The sequence below is a fragment of the Peromyscus eremicus genome, chromosome 4 (genome assembly GCF_949786415.1).
Source record: "Peromyscus eremicus chromosome 4, PerEre_H2_v1, whole genome shotgun sequence".
In the NCBI taxonomy this organism is placed as follows: domain Eukaryota; kingdom Metazoa; phylum Chordata; class Mammalia; order Rodentia; family Cricetidae; genus Peromyscus; species Peromyscus eremicus.
In genome coordinates, this window is record NC_081419.1 from 153100517 (window position 1) to 153121800 (window position 21284).

At 42.6% G+C, this 21284-nt stretch overlaps 1 protein-coding gene across 1 annotated transcript in view; it reads left to right on the forward strand.

Moving 5' to 3' along the window:
• The first annotated feature begins 16142 nt into the window (after positions 1–16142).
• Positions 16143–21284, forward strand: part of Myt1 (myelin transcription factor 1) — a 43791-nt gene continuing 38649 nt past the window's right edge. The window contains exon 1 of the mRNA XM_059259848.1: positions 16143–16235. The gene's annotated coding sequence lies outside the window, so the exon portion shown is untranslated. The remainder of the gene's footprint in view (positions 16236–21284) is intronic.

Sequence of the window (21284 nt, forward strand, 5' to 3'; positions counted from 1 at the left end):
GTATGCAGTAACATTCTTAGTTCATTTGAGAAATAAATTCTGCAATCTGTTTTTTATGATGGAAGGTTGTATTCTTAACCACCAATAAATATTGTAAAGCACTTTCGCCAGAGCCATGCTAACCCAGGGCATCTGTCATTCCGGTTGCTGCTATTAGGAATTATTGGACTGAACCACTGGCAGAGAAAGAAGAGGGGAGTGAACATGGTTGGCATAATGCTTCTTGATCTTTTGTGTGTTTTACATTTGAGAAAACCCAATCTTGCTGCATATTGATTATAAATCTATTTAGGCAGATATGGGCACCTTCTATTGGTGAGGCTCTGACCAGTGTACGGGAAGTCTACTGGTTTGGAGCACCTCTCACCTTCAATTTGGCAGATCCATCTTTCTGATGTTATACTGTAAATTTATTTCACCTCAGAGAGTAAACAGATATATTGGAGCCCCAAGGGTTCATGGGTAGCGTATTTACAAAGGAGCCTCCTCCGCCAGCCCGTGCCACCGCTGCTAATGAGAGCGGTCATTAAGTAAATGAGACATCGCCTTTAGCTGGCTTAGGAGTTCGCACACTGAGGGGAGAAGATATTTAATTGAAACCCACACACAGGCTTCCCCACACGTGACTGCGGTGAGGGAGGCAGCTGCCTTCCCCTCCCCCGTCCTCCCCCCACACCCCCCCATGTAAATTTCATGATTGCTTTCCGTGATGTCATTTTGAAAGAGGACAGACAATAGCTGTGGGGAAAGGTAAGTCAATGTTATGTTCTTTCGCTGACAAAGGCAGATACTCAGGGCTTAGCTTTTCCCCTTGGACAGAGACGGGGAGGGCTAGAGCAGAGAGGATTTGTAAGAAGGCTCTCTTTGCAGAAAAAGCAGGTTGGGGGATGTCTTTTTAAATTGTTCTGAAGGACAGGGCTTTCTTCTCCCGATCTGCCTGGGCTCTGTGTTCCTCTTCTTTCTCTGTCCTTCCTGAATTTCTGAGATTCTCATGGACATGTTGTATGCCAGACAGAAAAGGCATTAGGGACGGAGGATGTTGTGGATCAAGACAAGAAACTTTATCTGTATTTCTGGAAAAGGAACACAGATGTGCCTGGGCCATAGGACCCAGAAGCTCTGTGTCCAGGAAGGATGCTGACCCCATAAGCAGATCATATCTGAAGCAGGGACTTGGAGCTTGGCTATTTCTGGTGGGACACACACCCCAGGTACTTAGCAGAGATGATTCTGGGAGCATTTTGTCTTCCTGTCACATCATTCCAAACTTCAGGAGCAATACCCAGGATGCATGTGTCTGTGGGATCCATGGGTAGCATTTGGTGTTACTGTTCTTCTCAGTTCCTCCTTGTGTGTTTTTGTTTGTTTGGGGTGTATGGTTGTTTATGGTGCCAGTGTAACTGGATTTTCATATTTAAAAACAGGAAGTCAGTTTGAGCTTTGAACACAGTGATGGCATTATACATAAGTGTGTTCTGGAAGCATAGACTTGGCTCTATTCATGAGATTTATATTCTTTTTGAATCAGGAAAATAAACAAGTATAGGGAATTTTGTATGTCAGTGCTGTTGCTGTTCATTGCCTGCTCCTTTGAGTCACAGAGGCTTGTCTCAACATCACCTTTGAATCAGTGTACATCATTGTCTGGTAAAGTTGGTTGCTTGATTTCTGAAATAAAGCTTCTGAGAAGTGACTTGAAGATTACGTGTGTTTGGTGTTGAGGCATCAAAATGTGCAGCTGTAATAATAATAATAATAATAATAATAATAATAATAATAATAATAAAACAGTAATGACTGTGATGATTTAATTGTCATTTTGAGAGAGGGAAAGGATGAATTTTAACCCAATGTTTTAAAAAGAAAAATCCTAGTCCTGAGGATATCTCTGAGGCTAGTGGCCAAGTGAACAAAAACAGGAAGGTGTTGAGGCAAACTTGAGAGGGGAGCCTCTAATTGGTACTAAGGGGATGTGCTAGTTCCTCTGAGGTGCCAACAGCATAGGGTGTTGGGCCCTTACCTGGCAAGCTGTGGGGACTCCCCTCAGCCCCAGGCTCCTTTCCACTAGGACTCCTTCCTATTGGCCTTTGGCTGCGATTATCACCTTAGTTCATATGGCTATGTTAACTAGCAATAAACAAAAGAATGGAAAGCAAAGATTAGTCTTATGCACCCAGTGGGATGCTGCTGTCAATTGAGACATGACCCTACCCCTCCGCAAATTGTGTTCCTTGTGCAGAAGAGGGCAGGTTGAGTCAGTTTACTTTAAAAAAGAAAGAAGCAGCTTCATGGAATCATTTGTAGGAAGGAAGGAAGGATACCTTATTCCCAGGCACTTTGGTGGTGCTGGACTTCAAGGAATTTGTTGATTCAGAAGCCTGAGCAATAATATCCTTCAAGAGTTCAAGAATATGTTAGCCTTTTCATCCTGGATCAACATGCTTTCCATGCTCTTTGGACTATAGAGCCCAGATTTAGTCCTAGGAGTTTCTTCAGGACAGGGGACTGCTTCTGTTTGAAGAGCAACTGAGGGTATTGCCTGTGAGCCTCAGGGTAACCCAAGATCTTATGCTATTGTCTTAAACTCTCAGGGGCTGCATAATGAAAGCCTGCTCTGAGAAGACCTTCCTCACTTTTGGAACTACAAAGTTTTTCTGTGTTGGTATTGTGGCAGCTTCTGCTTGAACACTTGTGAGTGTTCAGAGATGTCAGAAAGGACTGGCAGGGTGTGCTGGCATGGAAGTGCAGGCTTGACTGCTGTGGACACTGACTTGTACGCTGGTTGCAGCATTAACTTGGTGCTGCCTGGACCTCTCACTGCCTCTATTTGGAACTCTGATCCTCCTTTAGTCCTGGTTATCAAATGTGCAGATGATGGTAAGGGTGATATTGTATGTGAGCATGTGGCATGGGGTAGAGGAGGCCAATGCCAGCCATGTAGAAAGATTGGCTCAGAACTCAGCAGGCCACATCTGGCATGGCCCAGCCCAGCAATAGCTGGACTGCTTGGAATGCTGGTTTATATGACCCAGCCCTGAGTGAACACAATAGACGAGGTGCCTACAGACTGACAAAGTGCCAGGAAGCTATTAGGCTTCCAATAGCTGCTCACTGGAAGCAAGCAGATTGTTAGGGAATGAGTCCTTCCTGGATAAACTCATGTGAAGGGCACCTATATTTTGGAAAAATAGGTTATTTAGGATAGAACAATCCTACTGCCTGGGCTGGAGGTAGGGGTGGGTTCAAGAGCAGCCAGAACATCTTGGTCAATACTAGACCCAGAGTGACCTGAGACAGGGACTTGAGAGTGGCAGAGGAGGCTGCTTCTGGTGGTCCTGGCTCATGGGTACTCTGGGCGCTGGTACATTACTCAGGTATCTTGCTCCCTGTTATCCTAATCCTAGAAAACCAGTGCAGAGCCGTTGTTGGCTTTTCTCTGTGGAGCCCTGAGCAGATACTTCTTTCTTGCCTCTATTGCTAGAAGCCTTCTTGTCTTAGGACTGCCTTTCTGCTTTTCATTGAACTTATTCACAAGTAATCAAAAGTTCATTGGTTACAGGCATAATTTTAACTGGAATTTTATAGTCTGAATTTATAGGAAAAACATTTTTTGGGGGCAGCACAAGGAGGTTTTTGAGGGGAAGATTTAGCTCAGTGGAAGAGCGCTTGCCTAGCAAGTACAATATCCTAGGTTTGGTGCCCAGCTCAGAGGGTGAGGGAAGCTAGGAGATTGAAGGGCTAGGGGTGTGGCTCAATTGTCAAAATGCTTGCCTAGCATGTATGAAGCCCTGGGTTTGATCCTCAGTACTGCATAAACTGGATATGGTGGCATACACCTGTAATCCCAGTACTTGGGAACTAGAGACAGGAAGATCAGAAATTCATGGTCATCCTTGACTTTACAGTAAATTTGAGTATAGGATATATGAGACACTGTTTCAAAAAAGAAAAAAAAAAGAAATAAAAATGCTGACTTTCTCTGAAAGGAAGAGAGTAGCTGCTGTTGCTATCCCCCAGATTTTCTGCTTTCTGTAGACTCCACAGACTGTCTACTGCTCAACTGAGAGAAGTTTCTAGGGTTCCAGGTAGAAGGTTCTGTGACAATCATTTTAGGTTTTTGCATATTTCGTATTCTCCATATAATGTTAAATTTCCCCAAATACCACTTAAAAACCCAAATAAAACTTGAATTAAAATGTTTGATTTCAGGCTTCTGTCAAGCTACTGTTCTTAGAACCCACACAATGCAGTTTTCACTCACCTCTTCTCTTAGTTAATGCCTTTAGGAGTGAGTGTGGTTTTCTTCTAAGAAGACCAGCTTCATCTATTGCTTCATCTTTTTTCATTTAAAAAAATTCAATGTTGTTTTAATAAGAAGTAATGAGTACAACAATGTTATTTTAATAAGAAGTAATGAATGAGTACAGAAGACATTTTATTTTATTTTACTATTTTTTTTAATGTTTTATGCGTATGGATATTTTGCCTACTTGTATGTCTATGTTCCACACGCATGTCTAGTTTGTAGAATCAGAAGAGGGCATCAGATCCTCTAGTCCTGGAGCTACAGACAGTTGTGAGCTGCCATATGGGTGCAGGGAATAGAATCCCAGTGCTCTGGAAGAGCAGCCAGTGCTCTTAACTCCTGAGCCATCCCTCCAGCTCCTTATTTTTTGGTTTTGTGAGACATGGTCTATGTAGTTCTAGCTGTCCTGGAAATCACTATGTAGACACCTTGAAGTCACAGAGATCTGTTTATCTCTGCCTCCTGAGTGCTGGGATTGAAGGCATATACCACCATGCCTGGTTCAGAAGACATTTTAATCTGCTCAGCCAGAACATCTGCTTGGTCTGTATTAGATCCACTTTTAGAAAGAGGAGAGTTTGTCAGATATAGTGTTGGGGTCTTATGACACCCCTGATCTTCTGAGAGTCTCTGCAAAGTAGCTTGCCTTATCTTCAAGAATATGGTTTTATGTACAGGCAATGATGAGCTGGGTTTGGGTTTGTATAGATGCATCCGGGGAGAATTGAGTCCATGTGAGACTGTGGCCTGGGAACATTGCCTGTGCCATGAAAGTGAAAGTAAACAGGTTTTTGGAAGGTTAGTGTGAATATGCAGAGGCCACCCAGGGTCACATTGAGCAAGATCGCTGTGCAAGGTGGGAATGATGACATATGACCCAGGTATGAGGAAGAGGAATGTGGGTACTATGTGGTTTGAGTTGTTGTCAGGTTGCTTGTGTGACTGGCCCCAGTGTGGTGGTATTTAGTACTGTGTAGAATGGGTATGAACACAAATCGTTATTGATCAAGAGTTAGAACTCAACTTTTCCTATAGAACCCTTGAAGGTTTTGGGAGCTGAGAGTTAGTGCAGAGAGCTATGATTCAGGGACCTGGTAGACTCATACCACTGGACATACTGGACATCATTCTCTTTGCCAGTCAGTTCCTCAAGAGACAAGGCTAATGGAAGTTTTGACATATTTGTGTTTTCTCCAAAACTTTCTGTTGGCATCTATACTGAGCACTTGTGTCCTGTTTGGAAAATTAGTACCCATTTTCCATAGTGCTAAGCCTAAAAATTTGCAGTAGAAATGTCACTTTAGGGCACGATGGTAAGGCTGTGGGCAGGATGTAGCTGCCTGGGCTTGCACTTCTTTAGCCAAATTTGAATTTGAGAAGAGGTCTTAGAATTAGAGGAACTGGGATGGAAGGAGGAAAATGAGGCTATTTTTAAAACTATCACCTCCTAGGTCTTCAAGGCAAGGGAGAGAAGAGATAGAGCCTGCTCCTTTCTGAGCTAGACTGCTCTAGTATTCCTGGGTAAGAATTCCAGTTTAGATACAGGTGCCTATTTGGTCTTAGAGCCAGGACATCCTTTGAGATATCACTAGCATGTGTAGTTCTGAACTCAACCTGCCTCTCTGTCCCGCAGAAAAGAGCAGGGCCTATGCTTGGCCTCAGAGTTCACATAGCAAGTCTATTTTTACTTGGTTTGAAAAGGTGTTTCTGGTCATGACTCAGTGAGACTAGCTATCAGCTTGACCATCTACCACCTGCTTTCCTAACCTATCCAACTCTTCAGGGGAAACTGCAGGCATTTCCCCTGGTGTTATCCACAACCCATGGGCTCGCCTGATCAAGGTGTCAATCAGGAATGAGTTCTGAAGTGCCTCTGAGTAAGTTGGTTGTGCTTGTTTCTTCTTCCTCTTAGCTTCTTCTTTAGCACATTTCCTGCTTCCCTAAGTGGCTTTTGGGAGCCACTTCTTTCTAGAATCTCCACCTTTACTGTTCTGGATAGTTTTTGCATGGTGACAGTTGAGGCTCCAAGAGCATCTTGAGTTCTCTGCAGCCCAGTGCAGGTCAGAGCTGAGTGTGGAGCTCTACTTGAGACTGAGTGTATCACAATAGTCCTACTGGTGTCTAGGCACTTTGTTGGGGCTGAGACCTGGCCATGTGGCAGTACCACTATCACAGCCACTGATGGGTAAAAGCAGTGTGACACTGTCCATTTGGAACACTGCTGCCTAGGTTGAACATCCTTCTTTTCTGCTGGCAGCCTCCAATGACATGCTGCCTGAAGAGGCAGTACTGTGATTTGGTTTGAAAAGTCATTATTACTGCAGAGCAGTTTAGCTGTTGTTTTGCAGCACTGGTAAGGTTAAAAGAAATAATGATAATAATATAAGAAAGACTCAGCCATAGTAACTGTCTGCAACATGCTATTTGCATTTTTAAGGAAACACTTCTTTGAGACAGCCTGGGTGAAAGGTCACTATTTGCATATAAATGAAAAAGAAAGTGTGTGATGTTGGAAGTTACATCTGTATTATTTTCTCAGCAGTGAGCTGCTGTTGGAGAGATTAGGGGACATGGCTTGCATTTGGCTTTTATTGAATAGAGAAAGTACCAGAGAGGCTGATTTAGAAGCAAAATAATGAGAGAAATGTGCAAAGACTCCCCCTGCTCCCACCTCTCTCTTCTCTCATTTTCACCTGAACTCAGCAAAAGCAGGTCTGTCTGCGCCACTCAGCAAGTCTTCATTCTTCTCTTTGGATTCCAGTTTTATTAAAAAAAAAAAAAAAAAAAAAAAAAAAAAAAAAAAAAAAAAAAAAAGTCAGGAAAGAAAAAGCAAAACTTGCCCTGGTTTCCCTCTCAGCCCTGTTTGTTTCCTAGCAGAAGCTGTTTTGTCCCTGGATCTGTCTGCTCCTACCTACCAAGGTTAGAGCCAGAAACATCTATTGTAATTGTATTCTTCCAGGGTTGGAAGGGTTGGAGAGGAAAGGGTTGCAGTTTGGAGCTTCAGGGACTCCAGGAGGGATGGCAGGGAGACAAGGGTCCAAAAGAGTTTGTATGGGTGGAAGCAGCCAGGCAACCTCCAAGAAATCCTTAGTTTCTAGGATCCCATCCTTCTCTTACACTTTCAGGCTACCATACTTTCTGGTCTGGGGGTGGTTTCTGGATTTTCACTAGGCCAGAAGCAGAGTTCCAAGCAGCAATTCAAAAAAAAGACCAGAGGAGTTGAGCCTGTGCAGATTTGTGAGTTAGAGGCCAATGCAGGGGGAAGGGCAAAGAAGGGCCTCCACAAAGGGCAGGTGCTTAAGGGGTTGGGTTGTGCCTAAAGACTCCCCTCTTGTCCTGCTTCAATCTTACTTCTTCACAGAGGACTCTACTGATCACTCGTAACTTAAATTATTTTTTCTTATCCATGCTATTTAAATTTTTATGTTTTTTGAAACAATTTCAAACCCACAGAAATGTTTCAAGTATAGAACAAAACCATTTCTTCTGACGCCCTTGAGAGTATGCTGCTAGAGGGATGCTGGCAGGTGTATCTTTCAGGGAAGACCCCCTTGTCTTTGCTGGCTTAGTTTTCAGATCATTGAGGAGTGTGCTGTATCCTATTGTCTTACCTTGGTCAGTCTGAAATAGGAATGACTTCCACAATAAGTCTTTCATGATGATGAGCCTTCTGAAGAACACTGGAAGAATGCCCTTCAATTTGGGTTTGTTTGACATTGCCTGTGATTAAACTTAGGTTACATAGGAACACCAAAGTGAAATTCTTTTCTCTTTGCCGGACTCTCAAGTTCCTTGTTCTGACATGCCAACTTTATACTCAATTCAGATGGGACATTCCAGTGTGTCCCCAATGTCACTCTTTTCCTTCTACAATTAATTAGTTTTTAGAAGGAAGTATTTAGACACTGTGGAGGCATCCTCTTCCCTTAGACTCTCAGTTTGTTAATTTTTGTCATTTTGTTTTTAAAGATTTATTACTTTATATGTTTTTATGAATATGAGTGTTTTATCTGCATGTACATCTGGACACTAGAAGAGGGCATCAGATCCTCTGGGACTACAGTTATAGATGGTTGTGAACAAACATGTGAGCTCTGGGAATTGAACTCAGGATCTCTGGAAGAGCAGCCAGTGCTCTTAATCACTAATCCACCCCTTCAGCCACCTCTCCAGACCCCTCAGTTTGTTAATTTTTAAGACATATGTATAATTTCATCAGCCTTCCTTTGATGCTCAGGTCATTCCTGATTGGCCAGTGCATGCTCCTTACCTCCCCCATTGTTTTCCTAGAGCATTGTGCTAGAGAATAGACGCTAGCCTGTGGCCCCAGTGCTGGGTTCAACTTAGTAGCCCACTGTAAAATGGTAGGGTTAGGTCATTCATTATCTCTAGGGTCTTGTCTTCTTAGGGCCCCAGGGAGTTGTTCCCAAAGTCTAAAGTGAGCTGTGGCCAGCTTTGTGGCCTTTATATTATTTATTATTTTACTTGATTTTTCCTTCTTGCTTTTCTCGGCTGTGCCTTAACCCTTGGACAGTAGCAAAAAGAGGAAGATGAAGGATTGAGATAAAATGTAGGAAGTTTTTCACCTTTAGAACAGCAAGATATAAGCTTATACCTAACTCTAGGGTTCAGCTGCCCAGCCTTGCTCTGCAGAACAACTTAAGAATGGCTTAGGAGGCTACCTCTTCAGGCAGGGACTGCATAGGCAGGTGCAGGGATACTTCTGTATGCCTTGTTGATCATCAGGCATGATTGTCCAACCTTCTGCTCAGATACAGATTAACTACTGATGTACCCTGACACTGCTTTGGCAGAAACAGAAGAGCATCTCATCTGTAACTATCTGTCATGGGACTTCCTGGCTTGCAGAAGCAGCTGTCTCCCTTGGCCCATGTTGACTGCATGGAGCTACAACTGTCCCTGGGCAAGGAACAGGATAGGCAGGCTTCACCTGTTCTCTGTGGACCATTCCACAGCACTTCTATATAATCATCTTTTCCCTGAATCCCTAGTCCAGCATTCCCTGGGTCACTATGGATTAAGATGAATCTGGACATAAGTTCTCAGGCCTAGGATAGAAAACCAAAGGTGGCATGCTGGAACTTTTGCATTGTACAGCAGCCCCCAGAGGTAGCCCACAAGCTGTTGGCATGTCTTCAAGACCTGGAACTCACATACCTATGGGAGGAAGTTTATCTCTTCTGGGCAGTTCCTATTGTCACAATGCTATTTTTTTTTTAAAAAAAAGATTTATTTATTTTTTTTATGTGTAAGCTTGTATGTATGTGCCCCATGTACATGGCTGGTGCCTGCAGAGGCCAGAAGAGGATTTTAGACCCACCTATAACAGGAGTTAGGGATGACTATGAACTTCCATGTGGGTACTGAGAACTGAACCTGGGTCCTTTGTAAGATCAGCAAGAGATTTTAACCACTAAACTATCTCACCAGCACCCAGAATATTTTTTGATGTAAACATCCACTTAATAATTCTACTGAAGTGAATCTAGAATCTTCTCCCCTAGGCAGACTCATACTGAAATTTGAATCTCTACCCTATCTTTTAAGTTCACTCTGTAAGGTGCTGGAATGAGTTCCTTCCATATCTTTTACTCTCAGGGGTCTGGCAGCACATAAGACTCTGTAAACGGTGTCTTCCTCCCCTGACCAGGTAGAAAGCCAGTGTTTACGAGCCTGTCTCCTGCTGTGAGTCTACTCTGAGATTGTATATGTGTGTGCAAGTCCTGCTTGGGACACTTGTATGCACCACTGACTTTTTTTTTAAAACAGCAATTTTATTGGAATATAATTTTGTTTTTATTTTTTCCAGACAGGATTTCTTGGTGTAGTCCTGGCTGTCTTGGAAGTCACTCTGTAGACCAGGCTGACCTCAAACTCAGAGATCTGCCTCCCTCTGCCTCCTGAGTGCTGGGATCAAAGGTGTGTGCCACCATGCCTGGCCTGAAATGTAATTTTGTGTAACTCCAGTTCACTTATTAGACCTATTTAAGTCAGTGATATTAGCAGATTTATAGAGTTGTGCATCCATCACCACAATCTAATTTTAGAACACTTTTATTATCCCAAAGAGAAACCTCTTACCATAGCAGTTATTCCCGCTTGCACCTCTCCTCTTAGTCCCAGGCCACTATGGGTCTATTTTCTGACACTATGGACTTGCCTATTCTGGACATGTGCTTTTTGTGTCTGACTTCTTTTAGTGATCATTTTTTAAAGATTTGCCTACATGTAGAGTATATGAGCACACCATTCTTTTTTATTGACAAATGCCATGTGATCATATTTTACATTATTCATTTCTCTTGGGTAGATATTGTCTTTGTCACTGTTCTATTGCTGTGAAGAGACACCATGACCAAGGCAACTCTTATGAAAGAAAACATTTAATTTGAAGGTTACTTGCAGTTTTAGAGGTTAAGCCCATTATCATCATGGCAAGGAGTATGGTGACATGAAATCAGGTGCTAGAGTAGTAGCTGAGAGCTACATCCTGATCTGTAGGCAGAGAGGGAGGGCCTAGACCTGGCATGGGCTTTTGAAACCTCAAAGCCCACCCCATTGACACATTTCCTTCAACAATGCCATATCTCTTAATCTTTCTAATCCTTTCAAATAGTGCTACTCTCTGGTGACAAAGCATTCAAATCTATGAGCCTATGGTGGTTATTCTTATTCAAACCACCACAGATATCTAGGAATAGAATTATTGGGTTAGATGGTAATATATTTTACATCTTGATAATTGGAGTTCAAGAGATGGCTCAGTAATTTAGAACACTTGTTACTCTTGCAAAGGACCTGGGTTAGGTCCCTAGAACTCATATGGTAGCTTACAACCATTCCTAACTCAAGTTCCAGGGAATCTGATGCCCTCTTCTGAACTCTGTAGGCACCAGGCATGTACACAGTGCACAGATATACATGCAGGTAAAACACTCATACACATAAAATAAAAAATAAATCTTAAAAAAATACCTTGAGAATTGCCAGAATATTTTCAAAGTGACTGCTATGTTACATGTCCATCAGCAACAATGGAGATTCCAGTTTCTACAGATCATAACTTATACTTGTCTGGTTTTAGATTTGTTCTAACCATCTTAGTGAGAATGAAGTGATATCCTCACAGTTGATTTGCATTTAATTTATGATGCAATGCTGAGGTCTTTTTATATGTTTATTATCCATTTATATATTGTCTTTGGAGAAATATCTTTTCAAATTCTTTGAATATTTAAGTAGTTCATTTGTCTTATTAAAGAGTTGTAAGAGTTTTTTTATTTTCAGCACAAATCCTTTATCAAATATGTGATTTGCAAGCATCTTCTTGCAGTCTAGGAAAAATTTTTTTGACAATATTATTTGAAGACAAATGTTTTAAACATTGATGAAACTTGTTTTAGTTAGAGGGTTTTTTTTGTGTGTGTGATAAAACACCATGACCAAAAGCAGCTTGGGAAGAAAAGGGTTTGTTTCATCTTACAACTAACTCTTCAGGTTATATCACATCACTGAAAGAAATCAGGACAGAAACCCAAAACAGGAACCAGGAGACAAGAACTGAAACAGAGGCCATGGTAGGATGCTGCTTACTGGCTTGCTTCCCATGGTTTGCTCAGTCTGCTTTTTTATATACCCCAGTACCACCTGTCCAGAAGTGGCCCCTTCCACAATGGGCTGGGCCCTTCCATATCAATCACTAATTAAGTGACTGTTCAACAGGCTTGCCTACAGGCGAGTCATATGGAGGCATCTTCTTAATTGTGGTTCCCTCCTCTCAGATAACACTAGCTTATGTCAAGTTGAGAAAAAACTAGCCAGAAAAAGTCCAATATATATCAATTAAAATTTTATTTATTTTTGTTTTATATGTATGGATGTTTTGTCTGCATGTGTCTGTGCAGCTGGTGCATGCAGTGCTTAAAGACGCCAGAAGAGGACATCAGATCCTCTGGAACTGAAGTTACAGATGGTTGTTAGCTGCCATGTGGATGCTGAGAATGGAACACAGATACTTTGCAAGAATAGCAAGTAATCTTAAGCACTGTGTCATCTCTTCAGACCTATATAATTTTTTTTTGAGACTTGATTTTCCTATGCTGTCCAAGATGGTCTTGAATTTGTGATTTCCTGCCTCAGCCTTCACAGTGTTAGGATATAAGCATGTGCCACCATGCACGATTTTGGTTTATTACTTTAGTGTTGTATACAATAAATAAACCATTGTCTAATACAAAGTCAAGAGGTTTTCTCTTGGGGTTTCTAAAAATTTTAGTATATAGATATATCTGTGATATATTGTGAGTTGCATTTTTTTTGCACTGTATGACATCTAGCTTCATTCTATTGGATGCCAGTTGTCTCAGTACATTTGTTAAAAAAGATTATTCTTCCCACTAAATTATTCAAGTGCCATTGTTGAATATATGTTGATAAAAATACAAAGTTTACTTTTGTACCTTTGAGTCTATCTCATTTATCTGCATGTCCTTTCTGTGTGGATACTCGGACTCTATTATCTTGTTAAATCTAGTCTTATGGTAAGTTTTGAAACAGAGAAGTATGAGGTTTCCAATTTTGTTCTTTAAAATTTTGTTTTGGCTACTCTATATTCCCTGAATTGCCATGTGAATTTTATATTCATTTTGTCAGTTTTTGCAAATAAACTAACAAAAACAAACATACATAAAATACATCTGGAGAGATCAGAAGCAGTCCCAGTGAGATCCAGAAAGCTTTGGTCACATGGGCAGCAGCAGCTTTTGTGGACAGAGAGAGAGCGGGGGATAGAAGAGGGCTTCTGAAGTCTGTCTGGGAGACCAGCAGAGGCTGGCCAGGCAGGAGCATCACATGTCTTTGGAGGCACACAGTCTCTTTGGGAAGGGTGTGACAGGGAAAGGAGTGAGGTCCAGACCAACTGTGCTTTACACATTCTGCCTCAGGCTGCTGAAGAGTGGAAAAAAAAAAAAAAAAAAAAAAAGGTTCAATGCTTCAGAGGAATGGGTGGCAATGATACTACTAGGATCCCCCAGTCAAAAGTCAGATGGACTAATGTACTCAGCTGGGAACCAAGCCCTCCAATAGGAGATGGAAGGGCCAAAGGGATTTCCTTAAAGAGAGGGTTCCCTTAGTAGGTTCCCCCAGTAAATCTGTTGTGGTCCTCAGAGGAACAAGCTCTGCAGGTGACTTGTCTTGAGTCAAGGTGATCCAAGAAAAATCAAAGAGGTCCTATCTTCCATGAGGCTGTACAGTGGGGTACCAGGGTCCAAAACCTGAGACAGGAACCAGCAGGTCAGTTTTTGTGCTCTTCCCAGGAATGATGCTCCCAGGCCTGGGTCTACAAGACAGCTGAGCAGAAGGTTGTAGGCCCCATCATCTAGAGATAACTGGGCTGTGTTTGTGTTCTGACCTCCTAGCTTATATGGGAGTCTTGGACTGGTGAAGGATAACTGCCTTCCTTGTGGCTCAGGCTAAGTAAGCCCTGATTGCTTTGCTGAGTTTGTTTGTTGCACAGAGTCCTGTAACTGTGGATCTGGGACTGCTGTGGGACAAACACATGGTCAGCATGGAGAGCTCAAGGTCTCCAACAGAGATTACAATCAACACCCTACCTTGGCCACAGGGTGCTGTTTTCTGAGCAGTGTGTTCTCTGATATGGAGGCTGTTTATATAGAGAGATAGGATTCAGATGAGCTCACTAGAGACCCGAGAATCCCCGAAATGGTCTTGTTTGATCAAAACCTCTTCCTCAGTCAACTTCTGATGGTAAACGTTATGATGGCGCCAATACCAACGCTTCCCTCAAGCATCACTAAGGGCTCCTCCAAATGTTTCTCAATCTTCAAGTAACTACTTCCACTTTATGTACAAAGGTGTTAAGTATTAGAGGGCAAGGTGACCCTAGGGTCAGGTCAGCATGAGCTATGGGCTTGATGGTACCACTGTGAATCTGTGGAAAGCATAACTGCTGATCTCCACACTCTTGGGCAGGGTTCTCCTCGGACTGATTGGTCCTGCATGCTGTTCAACTTAGTGTGGGGTATGGATTTTACAGAGTCTAGACAGTAGACTAAAGGCACAGCATGTAGAATTCATAGGGCAGGACCTGGCCATATGTAGGTCCCAGTGTGGATAAAGGGACCATAGCATAACCTCACACTGCTGACTTATTGTTGCAAGAAACTTCCTGGACAAAGGAAGCAAATTGTGTCATGCTGGTTTCAGGTTCTTTTATACGAAGTTCTGACTTGGGTGTCAGCATTTTGCTGAACTGTGTGCTCTGTTTCTAGGGGGTGTGAGGAAAGGCCTATGTTCTGCTCTTATTCTGAGATGCTTATTGGCTTTGTTATCACTGATAGATAAGAACCACCCTTTAGGGTATGGATGATTTTAAGATCTTGGTATTTTGCTGTGCAGATGTGTTGTCTCAGGTTGACTTAAAACAGTAGTAGTTCTTGGGCTAAAGGTGGTGGAGAATTTCAAAGGGCTGATTTCCAAATTCTTAGGAATGATGAGATTGGAGAAGTACAGCACACTGCTTATCTCTCATCATATAGAGCATTGGAGGTCCTCAGCATTTCCATATATGGACTCACAGTTCAAGGAGAGGAAGGCATATAGTAGGTATATGCAGGATGTGCCAAGTCCTATAGCTCACTGTTCCTTTGAAGACCTGTACCTTTGGCAGCTACATCTAATTCCTTCTTTGTCTTGGCTCATGAAGGGAATCTGAACTCTTTAAGGGGATGGAGATATTTACAAGAAAGAAGAGGGTGCTCTGGTTAAAATACAGGGTTACTGGGGCCAAGAGCTATAATTCTGGATGAAAACAGCATTCGGTATGCACTCCACTGAAAATATGGGGTAATGGTGAGAAAGATAATGTTTATAATAACATGTGCTTGATCTACATTTAGCTAAATCTAAACATACTTCCAAGGAGAAGAAAGAAGAATGTAGAAATATTCATTTCCTGTTTTTATTGCTGGTTACTAATGACCTTCCTTTGAAACTCTGCAGCATAGAAAGCAGGTTGTCATGGAGACAGGGAATGACGTTCAGAGAATAGGTACACAATGCATTTCTTTGTCATGTCCAGCTGATGTATTCAGCTTCTGCTTAGATGTGTGAATTTATGTGAATTATGAGAATTAAATATTAACTGTAGTCATTGCCTTGGAGAGAAGTAGAACCCAGGAGGAGAAAAGACACCAAAAACAAGCAATGAAGGCTGATGGGGCCCAGGGCTTCTTATGAGAGGCAATGTTATCAGAGCTGATCAGGCCCAGTGGATGGGATTCACTTTCCTCAGTCAGCAAGTCAGCATGCTCTTGAGAAGTTGAATGACATAATGCGTGTTTATTAAGCAAATGGATCTGAGTTGCACATTCTTTTGGGATAATAATAGATGCAGTTATGATTGAGCAATCACTCATTCATTGGTCAACTAATTTTCAAAATTCCTCAATGCCAGCTTTTTTTTCAAGGTAGGTCTCATATGATTCACACTAGTGGTCTTGCTTGAATAGCCATGTATATGGATGTCTATACTTTGTGACACATGTGCAAAGTAGCCATCAGAGGTGAGACCATGGTGTAGAACCTCTGTATCCAAAGTATAAGGGTTTCTTTTTTCCCTGGAACAACCATGAGCCATGTATTTGTTTGTCTTTCTGATAGACTCCAGAGACTGTATAAATGCTATGTTAAAAAAGTATCCTGGATTTTTCTCTTTCTCTTCTTGGGTCTTCCTGGCTGACATTTGTTAGAATTCCCTTTTCTGAACCTCTATTCTTTTAAACCCTCAGAAAATGAGTTCCGGGGCAAACTTCTGACCCAGAGGTGGACACAGGAAGACAAGACCAGCAGTTGCAGAACTGAGAAACATTTCCTGTGCAGATATAACAAGGTAAGAGCTTGTCCATGGGTGCTTCAGAGTCTAGATGGGGACCAAGGTCACCTAGTCATTTTTTTTTCAGTTAGAGGAAAAAGAATGACTGAACAGATAAAACTTCATATGATGATAGATACCCACCTTTCAGCCAGCTCCCCAACTTGTGTGTTCATACTTGGGCTCTGTCATGCATGTTGGCACCTATTACATTTTCCCTTTCTGGGCCTGGGTGAGCTCAGCGTCTCCAGGGTTTGATAGTGAATTCTGATGCAGGGATCTATGAGGTCTGCTGATCTTTTATTTTTATCTTCATAAGTGTGGAAGATGATGCACCCCTCCTCATGCCTGCTCAGAAAGCATGATAGATGTGACACAGGGTCCCTGCTTCTCAGGGACACTCCTGAGCTTGGGGATCATGTCTATGTTTATGACCATGGTTTTGGCCACCAACCTCCTAATTCTACGACTTCCCACTGACTTGCTCTGTCTAAGACCAGCTCTCCAGAGCAGGTGGCATCAAAGCTGGGAGTCAAGGTAGAAAGAAGCATGAGACATCCATACCTGGAGGGCAGATGCTAACCTCTTTAAGAAATATTCTAAATGTACTTATTTTATGTCTGTGAATGTTTTGCCTGCATGTATGTATGTGTACCATGTGCATGCCTGGTACTTGCAGAGGTTAAAAGAGGGCATTGGATCCCCTAGAACTGGAGTTACAGATGATTGTGAGCCACTAAGTGAGTACTGGAAACTGAACCTGGGTCCTCTGCAAGAGCAATAAGTGCTGTTAACCACTGAGCCACCTCTCTAGTGTCCAGATGTCAACTTCCATTTTTTATTTTATTATTTTGTTCTATGTGTTTGAGTATTTTTCCTGCATGCATATATATGTGCATCATATGAATGTTTGGTACCATGGACCCCTGGAACTGGAGTTACAGATAGTTGTAATCCACAGCTGCCATGTGGGTGCTAGGAATTGAATTGGGTCCTCCAGAGGAGCAGCCGGTGCTCTTAACCACAGAGCCATTTCTCTAGCCCCCAAATGCCAACTTCTTATCTGACATGTTGAGGTTTTGCCTTGAGTGTCTCAGCCAACACCTATGCATGGCAGCCAGCATAGGGACAGCCCAGATATCAAAGACCATGCAGTTCAAGGCAGGATGGGAGCTGAGGGTGCTTGTATTTTACTATTAGAATACACTATCTTTCCTTTGTGTCTGATGGTGGAAATGTACGTTTTAACATGTCTATTACAGTCACTTTGCTAAGTACTCCCACTCAGTTCGGTTTTGTTATCAGCATTTTGAAGATCCATATTAAATATGTATCTTTTCTCTATATTTAATTGTGACATTTTGTTTGTTCTGGATCTTTTATATTGTTGATGTCTTAAATATTATGGTAAAATATTATTTATCTCCATCACTGAATTTTTGACCTTTCCCACTTTACCCTACCCTAGCCCAAAGGACTCCCCAAGTGGCACAGGTGTCAGATCGTGTTACCATGAAAGTGGCCTGACCTAGGCTCTGAGCAAAGTATTTTCAGTGGTTCCTTGGTCAGAGTGGAGTAGGTCTCTAGTTTCCCACAGCCCAGGCACAGCATGCTCAGAAGGTTTGAGCCTGCTATGAACTACATGTGACTGTTCAGAATGCAGGTGCTGCTAATGAGCTTGGGGGACACTCAGGCCCTCTTAGTAGCACTAAAGCTTCATAACTGTATCATCTATATGCCAATATCCTTACTTTGGACACATCTCTGTGAGTTCAAGGCCAGCCAGTTAGAACTACATAGTGAGTTCCAAGACAGCCATTACATGATGAGATTCTGTTTCAAGAAGAAAGAAAGAAACAAAAAACTAAGATGAGGAATAGGTCAGGAGAGGAGGGAGGATGTGAAAGGACCGATGATGGCCCAGAACTGAGGAGACTAAGAGGGATAGCTGGGGCTAGTGACCTAAGATGGGATGTGAGTAAGATGAGGAGCCAACTGGGAGGACCAAGGAGTGGCCCACATTATAAGACCAGTGGTGTGCTCACCCTCCGAGTTCAGCATAGTTCAGGTAGTTGGATAGCTCAGGACCATGTAGGGCTGTCAGAGAAGGCCTGTGTTGGCATGTTAGCGGATACCATGTGTTGGTATTTTAGGCACAGATGATGACCCTTGAATCACTTCTGGATCTGAGAACAAAACCTTTGGTCCCAAGGCACACACTACTTAGTGGACAACTAGAGTTGTGGAACAAGGGTCTCTGGTAAGGACAATTTAAAAGAAGTACCTTCAGTGAAGGAGGTAACTCTCCTTTCTAGCTGTCTGACTTGATGTTGTTGTATTATACCCTGGAGAGATAGAAAATCCACTTAAAACTAGGTACCCTTGTAATCCCAGCACTTGGAAGGATAAAGTAGGATGGCCAATAGTTCGAGTCCAGCTTGAGCCATATAACAAGACTATGTCTCAAAGAAGAGACAAAGAAAGAAATTTACTTTATGAAATTTGAAACAGATATGGCTGCTTTACTAGGTAGCCTAATAGGTGGTTATAAATTCTTATTTGGGAGTTGGAGTGAGCCAGATTTCCTGTTTAGAACTGTCAAAAGACACCCCTTCCTGAGGCATTTACTGAATAATGCCCCATGGGTGGTGAAATTTCTATACCACAGGAGGTGGCTGGTATACTTAATTGTAAGCAGACTGAATAATTGGTGGAAAGATTGTGAGGAGAGTGTCAGATACACAGTGGGATATCCCCCAAAGGAGAACAGAACTGTCACTGCAAGGAACCAGGAGTTACTATGATGACTCCCAGTGGGATACAAGGGCACGGGCACATAGTTTAGTCACAGAGATTCAGATAATACAAAGTAGAATATATAGAGGGCTTCTAAGGAACTTCGGCTATGAGCTGACCTGGAGGCTTAGAACTCATATACAAAAGGAAGGGTAAACATAATGGTGGGCAGTAATGGGATCAGGACTCCAAGGGTCCTTATTGGAGTTTTATGAAGGAGAAAGTAAGGCTGGTGCTTGAAGGATGCTTATAAATTCTAAGTGGAGTGCCCCCTTCCCTGACCCGGTGGTAGACCCAGACTTGGGCTTGCACAGGTTAACACTACTGTCAGGAAACAAGACAGTATCCCTTTTGGCTGCCACAAGGAGAGCCAAAAACAAGGCAAACCATTGTATTTCATTTTACCCTCAATGGAGTGAATAAGATACTGCCAAGTGAGGAAGGATGTGGGATGGGCAATTTATGCTACCTTTATCTACTCCAGCCCCTTCTCTGGGCAGGGATGAAGCACACATTCTCTCCCAAGTCTCCAGAAGTATGTTGTACAAAAACCTTAGTCCTCCATTAGAACACTGTAATCCACATGATGGACTTAAAAATTGTCCTAAATCTATTCTAGTTTTTCAGCTTGTCTGGTTATTAGAACACTTTTTTTGAGATAGGGTCTCACTAAATAGCCTTGGCTGGCCTGGAACTTGCTATGTATACCAGACTAGCTTTGAACTCACAGAGATCTGTCTGCTTCTGCCTATCTTTTTTTTTTTTTTTTTTTTTTTGTTTTGTTTTTGGTTTTGTTTTTGGTTTTTGGAGACAGGGTTTCTCTGTGTAGCTTTGCGCCTTTCCTGGGACTCACTTGGTAGCCCAGGCTGGCCTCGAACTCACAGAGATCCACCTGGCTCTGCCTCCCGAGTGCTGGGATTAAAGGCGTGCGCCACCACCGCCCGGCTGCTTCTGCCTATCTTTAATTCTGTGTGTCACCACTCCTTGCTAGAGTACATTTTAACTAAAATAAAACACTGAAGTATCTTCTCCAAGTCCAGGGCTAGAATGAATGGCCCATGGTGTCAAGAGGCCCAGAATCTCCTACCAAGTCTCTGCAGCTGTCTGCTCATCTCCCTCTGACATACCCCAGCAACACCAGCTTCCAAGATAGTTTTGACTGCCCCGCATACTCACTCTTTTCTCCATCTGCCCTTTGTGCATGATGTGTCCTGGGCAGCTCTCTGCAGGAGACAGTGAATAACCTCATAATTGTGAATGAGGGAGCTCTCTTCAGCACAAGATAGGGACCTTTTGGGAGATGAGCTGGTTAAGAACATTGAGATGTGGATGGTGGTCAGAGGGATGGCAGACATCTGACCATTGAGTTTGAGTTGGTTATTCAAAGGTGCTCTTGGCTTTTGGGGCTAACTCAGCCCAATCCTGAGGTGTCTGTCATGGACATTCTTAGGTATTTACTTGTCAGCTCATTGTCCCTATCCCCACTTAGGCTCTCAGGGCTCAGCATCTCCCTCATCTTCGTGTTCACTCCTGAACAGCCTCACCACTTTCCTAGAATGATATGCAAACCTCCTAAGGCTGGATCACCTTCATCTAGGGTCAGGTTTCAGCATGTATTATGTCCTTGGATAGTCCTTGGCCATCAATGCAGAAAGGCAAAATGTGGGTAGTGAGCCCTTCATGCTGGAGGGTATTGGCAACTGGCCTCAGAGGTCAAGGTGAAGGTCAACAAAAAGTAACTAGCTTAGGGAATCCCTGGACCTCTAGAAAACTAAACTATGATTATTATTTCCTTTTCCCTCCATTCTTCTTTTTTTGAGACAGGGTCTCATTATATAGCCCTGGATGGCCTGGAAATGCTATATAGATCAGGCTGACCTTGAACTCACAGAGCTCTGCCTGCCTCTCCCTTTCCAGTGATGGGATTAAAGGTGTGTGCCACCATGCCTGGCCCCAAGATTTCTTAAAGACCAGATATTTGTTGTTGTTTTGGCTGTGTTGAGTTCTGGGTTTATTGCTCAGACAACCAGAACAGAGCCAGGAGTAATCTGCAGGTTTGGAGGCTGCTTGCTGCATTTGCTATTTTGGTACTTGACTTTGAAAAGGTTCAACACAGGGAGCTCAGTTTGGCAAGTGAGTATGAAAAAGGACTAGTCATTGTGTTTAAAAAGAGCCCACATGACTGGTTTTTGCCTTTACTAAAGCAATACAGAACAGATCAAAGCAAAAATCACCTTCCAGTGAGACTGCTTTTAAGTATAGTACCAAGAA